The following is an 8,763-nucleotide window of genomic DNA, read 5'->3' as shown; positions in this document are numbered from 1 at the left end:
TCCTCTCAGTTTCATTATTGCTCCCATAAACAAAGTTTACTTCTTATGAAGCAGACTGTGCCTGCCCAATATCCAGGTTCTAAAACCATGAAATTTTGCCTCAAGGAAAGCAACCAGTCAAGAATGTACAATGAATGACATACAGTTAGATTGACATTCTGGAGTTTTTGCTTCATGTATTGCTGAAGGACAAGGAGAAGCTTTGCAGAACATTGCCTCAGGAAATTAAATGGACGCGGTGAAATTCACGAGAGGATAGATCGTATTTGGTGTGTTGAAGAAGTGTGCTTTATGGTGCACTTGAAATTGATTTTTTTTGAAAAATCCTATCTCCAATTCTAATTGATGCATCACAACTCTAAATTTGAGTGTTGTAATCCCATTATTTATTATGTGAAACTGCATTGATTACACAATAGAATGCTTCAAACACTTAATCACACAAGGATGAGATTAGGTTTCATTTAGTTGCAGCTGACTTGAAATTCAGTTATTTGACCTCTTGTCTTTTAAACAAATCTCAATGAAGCCAAACAAAAGAAAGGCTTAAAATCCTGGCAGCTCATACACCTAACACACTCTCTTGTCAAAAATAACTTTTTTTAACAGATGCAGAGTCTCATTGTAATAGAGTGACAGCTATAAGCATATAGTGCTGACTTCATGTATTTATTTGGGCAGACAGCCACAACCCAGCAGCAGATCTATTGACTCATCAACCATGCTTCTATAGTGTAAATGTACCTAAATTTTCTGCACAATGGTTGGTTGCAATGGATTTAATTCAACATGTACAGTTGGATAGATGCAACATTTTATTTACCTTCTTCATTGGCTTTTAGGCTTTCTAAAGCCTCTGTGCATATGGCTACAATGTCAAATTGAATATCAACTAGATTGGCAACCAAATATCCCAGGATATCGATGCTTCAGGCGGGATAGAGAGGGAGGTAAAAGGGGTGGAGGAGTTGCATTACTGGTCAAAGAGGATATCACAGCTGTGCTGAAGGAGGGCACGATGGAGGACTCGAGAAGTGAGGCAATATGGGCAGAACTCAGAAGTAGGAAGGATGCGGTAACAATGTTGGGGCTGTACTACAGGCCTCCCAACAGCGAGCGTGAGATAGAGGTACAAATATGTAAACAGATTATGGAAAGATGTAGGAGCAACAGGGTGGTGGTGATAGGAGATTTTAATTTTCCCAACATTGACTGGGATTCACTTAGTGTTAGAGGTCTAGATGGAGCAGAATTTGTAAGGAGCATCCAGGAGGGTTTTCTAGAGCAGTATGTAAATAGTCCAACTCGGGAAGGGGCCATACTGATTAGATATACAGCACTGAAACAGGCCCTTCGGCCCACCGAGTCTGTGCCGACCATCAACCACCCATTTATACTAATCCTACACTAATCCCATATTCCTACCAAACATCCCCACCTGTTCTTATATTTCCCTACCACCTACCTATACTAGTGACAATTTATAATGGCCAATTTACCTATCAACCTGCAAGTCTTTTGGCTTGTGGGAGGAAACCGGAGCACCCGGAGAAAACCCACGCAGACACAGGGAGAACTTGCAAACTCCACACAGGCAGTACCCGGAATCGAACCCGGGTCCCTGGAGCTGTGAGGCTGCAGTGCTAACCACTGCGCCACTGTGCCGCCCTGGACCTGGTGTTGGGGAATGAGCCCGGCCAGGTGGTTGAAGTTTCAGTAGGGGACTACTTTGGGAATAGTGATCACAATTCCATAAGTTTTAGAATACTCATGGACAAAGACGAGAGTGGTCCTAAAGGAAGAGTGCTAAATTGGGGGAAGGCCAACTATACCAAAATTCGGTAGGAGCTGGCGAATGTAGATTGGGAGCAGCTGTTTGAAGATAAATCCACATTTGATATGTGGGAGGCTTTTAAAGAGAGGTTGATTAGCGTTCAGGAGAGACATGTTCCTGTGAAAATGAGGGATAGAAATGGCAAGATTAGGGAACCATGGATGACAGGTGAAATTGTGAAACTAGCTAAGAGAAAAAAGGAAGCATACATAAGGTCTAGGCGGCTGAAGAAAGACGAAGCTTTGGAAGAATATCGGAAATGTAGGACCAATCTGAAACGAGGAATTAAGAGGGCTAAAAGGGGTCATGAAATATCTTTAGCAAACAGGGTTAAGGAAAATCCCAAAGCCTTTTATTCACATATAAGGAGCAAGAGGGTAACTAGAGAAAGGATTGGCCCACTCAAGGACAAAGGAGGAAAACTTTGTGTGGAGTCAGAGAAAATGGGTGAGATTCTAAACGAGTACTTTGCATCAGTATTCACCGAGGAGAGGGACATGACGGATGTTGAGGTTAGGGACAGATGTTTGATTACTCTAGGTCAAGTCGGCATAAGGAGGGAGGAAATGTTGGGTATTCTAAAAGGCATTAAGGTGGACAAGTCCCCAGGTCCGGATGGGATCTATCCCAGGTTACTGAGGGAAGTGAGAGAGGAAATAGCTGGGGCCTTAACAGATATCTTTGCAGCATCCTTAAACACGGGTGAGGTCCCGGAGGACTGGAGAATTGCTAATGTTGTCCCCTTGTTTAAGAAGGGTAGCAGGGATAATCCAGGTAATTATAGACCGGTGATCCTGACGTCAGTGGTAGGGAAGCTGCTGGAGAAGATACTGAGGGATAGGATCTATTCCCATTTGGAAGAAAATGGGCTTATCAGTGATAGGCAACATGGTTTTGTGCAGGGAAGGTCATGTCTTACCAACTTAATAGAATTCTTTGAGGAAGTGACAAAGTTGATTGATGAGGGAAGGGCTGTAGATGTCATATACATGGACTTCAGTAAGGCGTTTAATAAAGTTCCCCATGGTAGGTTGATGGAGAAAGTGAAGTCACATGGGGTCCAGGGTGTACTAGCTGGATGGATAAAGAACTGGCTGGGCAACAGGAGACAGAGAGCAGCAGTGGAAGGGAGTTTCTCAAAATGGAGACGTGTGACCAGTGGTGTTCCACAGGGATCCGTGCTGGGACCACTGTTGTTTGTGATATACATAAATGATTTGGAGGAAAGTATAGGTGGTCTGATTAGCAAGTTTGCAGACGACACTAAGATTGGTGGAGTAGCAGATAGTGAAGGGGACTGACAGAGAATACAGCAGAATATAGATAGATTGGAGAGTTGGGCAGAGAAATGGCAGATGGAGTTCAATCCGGGCAAATGCGAGGTGATGCATTTTGGAAGATCCAATTCAAGAGTGAACTATACAATAAATGGAAAAGTCCTTGGGAAAATTGATGTACAGAGAGATTTGGGTGTTCAGGTCCATTGTTCCCTGAAGGTGGCAACGCAGGTCAATAGAGTGGTCAAGAAGGCATACGGCATGCTTTCCTTCATCGGACAGGGTATTGAGTACAAGAGTTGGCAGGTCATGTTACAGTTGTATAAGACTTTGGTTCGGCCACATTTGGAATACTGCGTGCAGTTCTGGTCACCACATTACCAAAAGGATGTAGATGCTTTGGAGAGGGTGCAGAGGAGGTTCACCAGGATGTTGCCTGGTATGGAGGGCGCTAGCTATGAAGAGAGGTTGAGTAGATTAGGATTATTTTTCATTAGAAAGACGGAGGTTGAGGGGGGACCTGATTGAGGTGTACAAAATCATCAGAGGTATAGACAGGGTGGATAGCAAGAAGCTTTTTCCCAGAGTGGGGGATTCAATTACTAGGGGTCACGAGTTCAAAGTGAGAGGGGAAAAGTTTAGGGGGGATATGCGTGGAAAGTTCTTTACGCAGAGGGTGGTGGGTGCCTGGAACACGTTGCCAGCGGAGGTGGTAGACGCGGGCATGATAGCGTCTTTTAAGATGTATCTGGACAGATACATGAATGGGCAGGAAGCAAAGAGATACAGACCCTTAGAAAATAGGCGTCATGTTTAGATAGAGGATCTGGATCGGCGCAGGCTTGGAGGGCCGAAGGGCCTGTTCCTGTGCTGTAATTTTCTTTGTTCCTTGTTCTTTGTCATGCAAGGAATTGAAACCCAAGTTCCTTCCATCGGTATGTTTCCATGTGGTCATAGCAAAATGGCATCTGAACTGATGCCACGATTTACATATTGTTGAGAAAATTTCCTATTTGACACTTTGCGTAGCAAAACTTCCCCTTCTGGAAGGTCAAATTTGTTCTTGAGGAATTTGGTCTCTACATTTACCACCGTCCAGAAGTTGGTTGCCTAACTGGTCACTGAGCAGTTGAACTCAAGTCCTGCATTAAAATACTTTTGCCATGTTTTGCTGACCTTTATCACAGGCAGCCCCCACTCTGCAGTTTGACTGACATGATTAAGTTGCTTTCTGCAATTCTGTACACCTTCAACATTGGTTGCTCACTCTTGCATAGACTTTTGGAATCAGACTACATCAAACAATTTACTGTATGATCTTCAGTAAAAACTTAGAAAAAAAACATAAAGACTAGATACAGAATGCCATTGGTTGGGATCACTAATTGTTCAGTGGGTTAAACTCCATTAGGTGTACAACTAAATTACATACTAGGGGCTGGGTTTTGTAGTCCCGCCGCAGGGAGCAGTGGTGGGCGTGGAACATAGCAGTTGTTCCCCCATGGGACCAGCGCTGCAGCACCCCAATGATTATGCTGCAGGCAGCAACTTTACATATTGACATTGGCTGGCCTATCCCCCCCCACAACTAATCACGTGGTGGGGGTGGCCTTGGTGATGCAGTTCATGGCGTCACCTGTTGAAGGAACAGGTTTAAAAGGCTGCCAGCCCTGCAAGCAGCACACCATAACATAGAATTCACCACTTCCCCCGATACTCATCAGAGTACAGAGTTCACCCCTTCCCCCCATACTCATCAGAGTACAGAGTTCACCCCTTCCCCCCAATACTCATCAGACTGAAGAGTTCACCCCTTCCCCCCATACTCATCAGAGTACAGAGTTCACCCCTTCCCCCCAATACTCATCAGACTGCAGAGTTCACCCCTTCCCCCCCATACTCATCAGAGTACAGAGTTCACCCCTTCCCCCCGATACTCATCAGAGTACAGAGTTCACCCCTTCCCCCCATACTCATCAGAGTACAGAGTTCACCCCTTCCCCCCAATACTCATCAGACTGCAGAGTTCACCCCTTTCCCCCATACTCATCAGAGTACAGAGTTCACCTCTTCCCCCCAATACTCATCAGAGTGCAGAGTTCACCCCTTCCCCCCCATACTCATCAGAGTAGAGTTCACCCCTTCCCCCCATACTCATCAGAGTGGAGTTCACCACTTCCCCCCACAATACTCATCAGAGTGCCGAGTTCACCCCTTCCCCAACACTCATCAGAGTGTAGAGTTCACCCCTTCCCCCCAATACTCATCAGAGTAGAGTTCACCCCTTCCCCCCGATACTCATCAGAGTGCAGAGTTCACCACTTCCCCCCCATACTCAACAGAGTTCACCCCTTCCCCCCCAATACTCATCAGAGTGCAGAGTTCACCCATTGCCCCCAATAATCATCAGACTGCAGAGTTCACCCCTTCCCCCCCATACTCATCTGAGTAGAGTTCACCCCTTCCCCCCCATACTTATCAGAGTAGAGTTCCCCCCCCCATACTCATCAGAGTAGTTTTCACCCCTTCCCCGCCCAACACTCATCAGAGTGCAGAGTTCACCCCTTCCCCCCCAATGCTCATCAGGGTAGAGTTCACCCCTTCCCCCCGATACTCATCAGAGTGCAGAGTTCACCACTTCCCCACCATACTCATCAGAGTGCAGAGTTCACCCATTGCACCCAATAATCATCAGACTGCAGAGTTCACCCCTTCCCCCCCATACTCATCTGAGTAGAGTTCACCCCTTCCCCTCCATACTCATCAGAGTAGAGTTCACCCATTCCCCCCGTACTCATCAGAGAGCAGAGTTCACCCATTCCCCCCCATGCTCATCAGAGTGCAAAGATCACCCCTTCCCCGCCAATACTCATCAGAGTAGAGTTTATCCCTTCCCCCCGCAATACTCATCAGACTGCAGAGTTCACCCCTCCTCCCCATACTCATCAGAGTAGAGTTCACCCCTTCCCCCCACAATACTCATCAGAGTGCCGCGTTCACCCATTCCCCCAACACTCATCAGAGTGCAGAGTTCACCCCTTCCCCCCCATACTCAACAGAGTAGAGTTCACCCCTTGCCCCCCATACTCATCTGAGTAGAGTTCACCCATTCCCCCCACCCCGCATACTTATCAGAGTAGAGTTCTCCCCCATACTCATCAGAGTATTCACCCCTTCCCACCCCCCCGATACACATCAGAGTGCAGAGTTCACCCCTTCCCCCCCCATACTCATCAGAGTAGAGTGCACCCCTTCCCCCCCATACTCATCAGAGTGCAGAGTTCACCCCTTCCCCCCATACTCATCAGAGTGCTGAGTTCACCCCTTCCCCCTGATACTCATCAGTGTGCAGAGTTCACCCCTTTCCCCCCATACTCATCAGAGTGCAGAGTTCACCCCTTCCCCCCATACTCATCAGAGTGCAGAGTTCACCCCTTCCCCCCATACTCATCAGAGTGCAGAGTTCACCCCTTCCCCCCCATACTCATCAGAGTGCAGAGTTCACCCCTTCCCCCCATACTCATCAGAGTGCAGAGTTCACCCCTCCCCCCCATACTCATCAGAGTGCAGAGTTCACCCCTTCCCCCCATACTCATCAGAGTGCAGAGTTAATCCCTTCCCCTGCCATCCTCATCAGAGTGCAGAGTTCACCCCTTCCCCCCCATACTCATCAGAGTGCAGAGTTCACCCCTTCCCCCCCTATTCTCATCAGAGTAGAGTTCATCCCTTCCCCCCCCAATCCTCATCAGAGTAGAGTTCACCCCTCCCCCCCCATCCTCATCAGAGTAGAGTTCACCCCTTCCCCCAACACTCATCAGAGTGCAGAGTTCACCCCTTCCCCCCATACTCATCAGAGTGCAGAGTTCACCCCTTCCCCCAATACTCATCAGACTGAAGAGTTCACCCCTTCCCCCCATACTCATCAGAGTGCAGTTCACCCCTTCCCCCCGATACTCATCAGTGTGCAGAGTTCACCCCTTCCCCCCATACTCATCAGAGTACAGAGTTCACCCCTTCCCCCCAATACTCATCAGACTGCAGAGTTCACCCCTTCCCCCCCATACTCATCAGAGTACAGAGTTCACCCCTTCCCCCCGATACTCATCAGAGTACAGAGTTCACCCCTTCCCCCCATACTCATCAGAGTACAGAGTTCACCCCTTCCCCCCAATACTCATCAGACTGCAGAGTTCACCCCTTTCCCCCATACTCATCAGAGTACAGAGTTCACCTCTTCCCCCCAATACTCATCAGAGTGCAGAGTTCACCCCTTCCCCCCCATACTCATCAGAGTAGAGTTCACCCCTTTCCCCCCCCAATACTCATCAGAGTGGAGAGTTCACCCCTTCCCCCCATACTCATCAGAGTACAGAGTTCACCCCTTCCCCCCATACTTATCATAGAGAGTTCACCCCTTCCCTCCAATACTCATCAGACTGCAGAGTTCACCCCTTCCCCCCATACTCATCAGAGTACAGAGTTCACCCCTTCCCCCGCATACTCATCAGAGTACAGAGTTCCCCCCCCCCCCAATACTCATCAGACTGCAGAGTTCACCCCTTGCCCCCATACTCATCAGAGTACAGAGTTCACCCCTTCCCCCCCATACTCATCAGAGTGGAGAGTTCACCCCTTCCCCCCCCATACTCATCAGAGTAGAGTTCACCCCTCCCCCCCACAATACTCATCAGAGTGGAGAGTTCACCCCTTCCCCCTCATACTCATCAGAGTGCAGAGTTCACCCCTTCCCCCCATACTCATCAGAGTGCAGAGTTCACCCCTTCCCCCCCATACTCATCAGAGTGAAGAGTTCATCCCTTCCCCCGCCATCCTCATCAGAGTAGAGTTGACCCCTTCCCCCCCATACTCATCAGAGTGCAAAGTTCACCCCTTCCCCCCCAATACTCATCAGAGTAGAGTTTACCCCTTCCCCCCGCAATACTCATCAGAGTGCAGAGTTCACCCCTTCCCCCCATACTCATCAGAGTGGAGTTCACCACTTCCCCCCACAATACTCATCAGAGTAGAGTTTACCCCTTCCCCCCGCAATACTCATCAGAGTGCAGAGTTCACCACTTCCCCCCTATACTCAACAGAGTTCACCCCTTCCCCCCCAATACTCATCAGAGTAGAGTTTACCCCTTCCCCCCGCAATACTCATCAGAGTGCCGAGTTCACCCCTTCCCCAACACTCATCAGAGTGTAGAGTTCACCCCTTCCCCCCAATACTCATCAGAGTAGAGTTCACCCCTTCCCCCCGATACTCATCAGAGTGCAGAGTTCACCACTTCCCCCCCATACTCAACAGAGTTCACCCCTTCCCCCCCAATACTCATCAGAGTGCAGAGTTCACCCATTGCCCCCAATAATCATCAGACTGCAGAGTTCACCCCTTCCCCCCCATACTTATCAGAGTAGAGTTCCCCCCCCCCATACTCATCAGAGTAGTTTTCACCCCTTCCCCGCCCAACACTCATCAGAGTGCAGAGTTCACCCCTTCCCCCCAATACTCATCAGAGTAGAGTTCACCCCTTCCCCCCGATACTCATCAGAGTGCAGAGTTCACCACTTCCCCCCCATACTCAACAGAGTTCACCACTTCCCCACCATACTCATCAGAGTGCAGAGTTCACCCATTGCACCCAATAATCA

Source organism: Heterodontus francisci, chromosome 15 (genome assembly GCF_036365525.1).
Source record: "Heterodontus francisci isolate sHetFra1 chromosome 15, sHetFra1.hap1, whole genome shotgun sequence".
Lineage (NCBI taxonomy): Eukaryota > Metazoa > Chordata > Chondrichthyes > Heterodontiformes > Heterodontidae > Heterodontus > Heterodontus francisci.
This window is presented reverse-complemented; position numbering follows the sequence as displayed.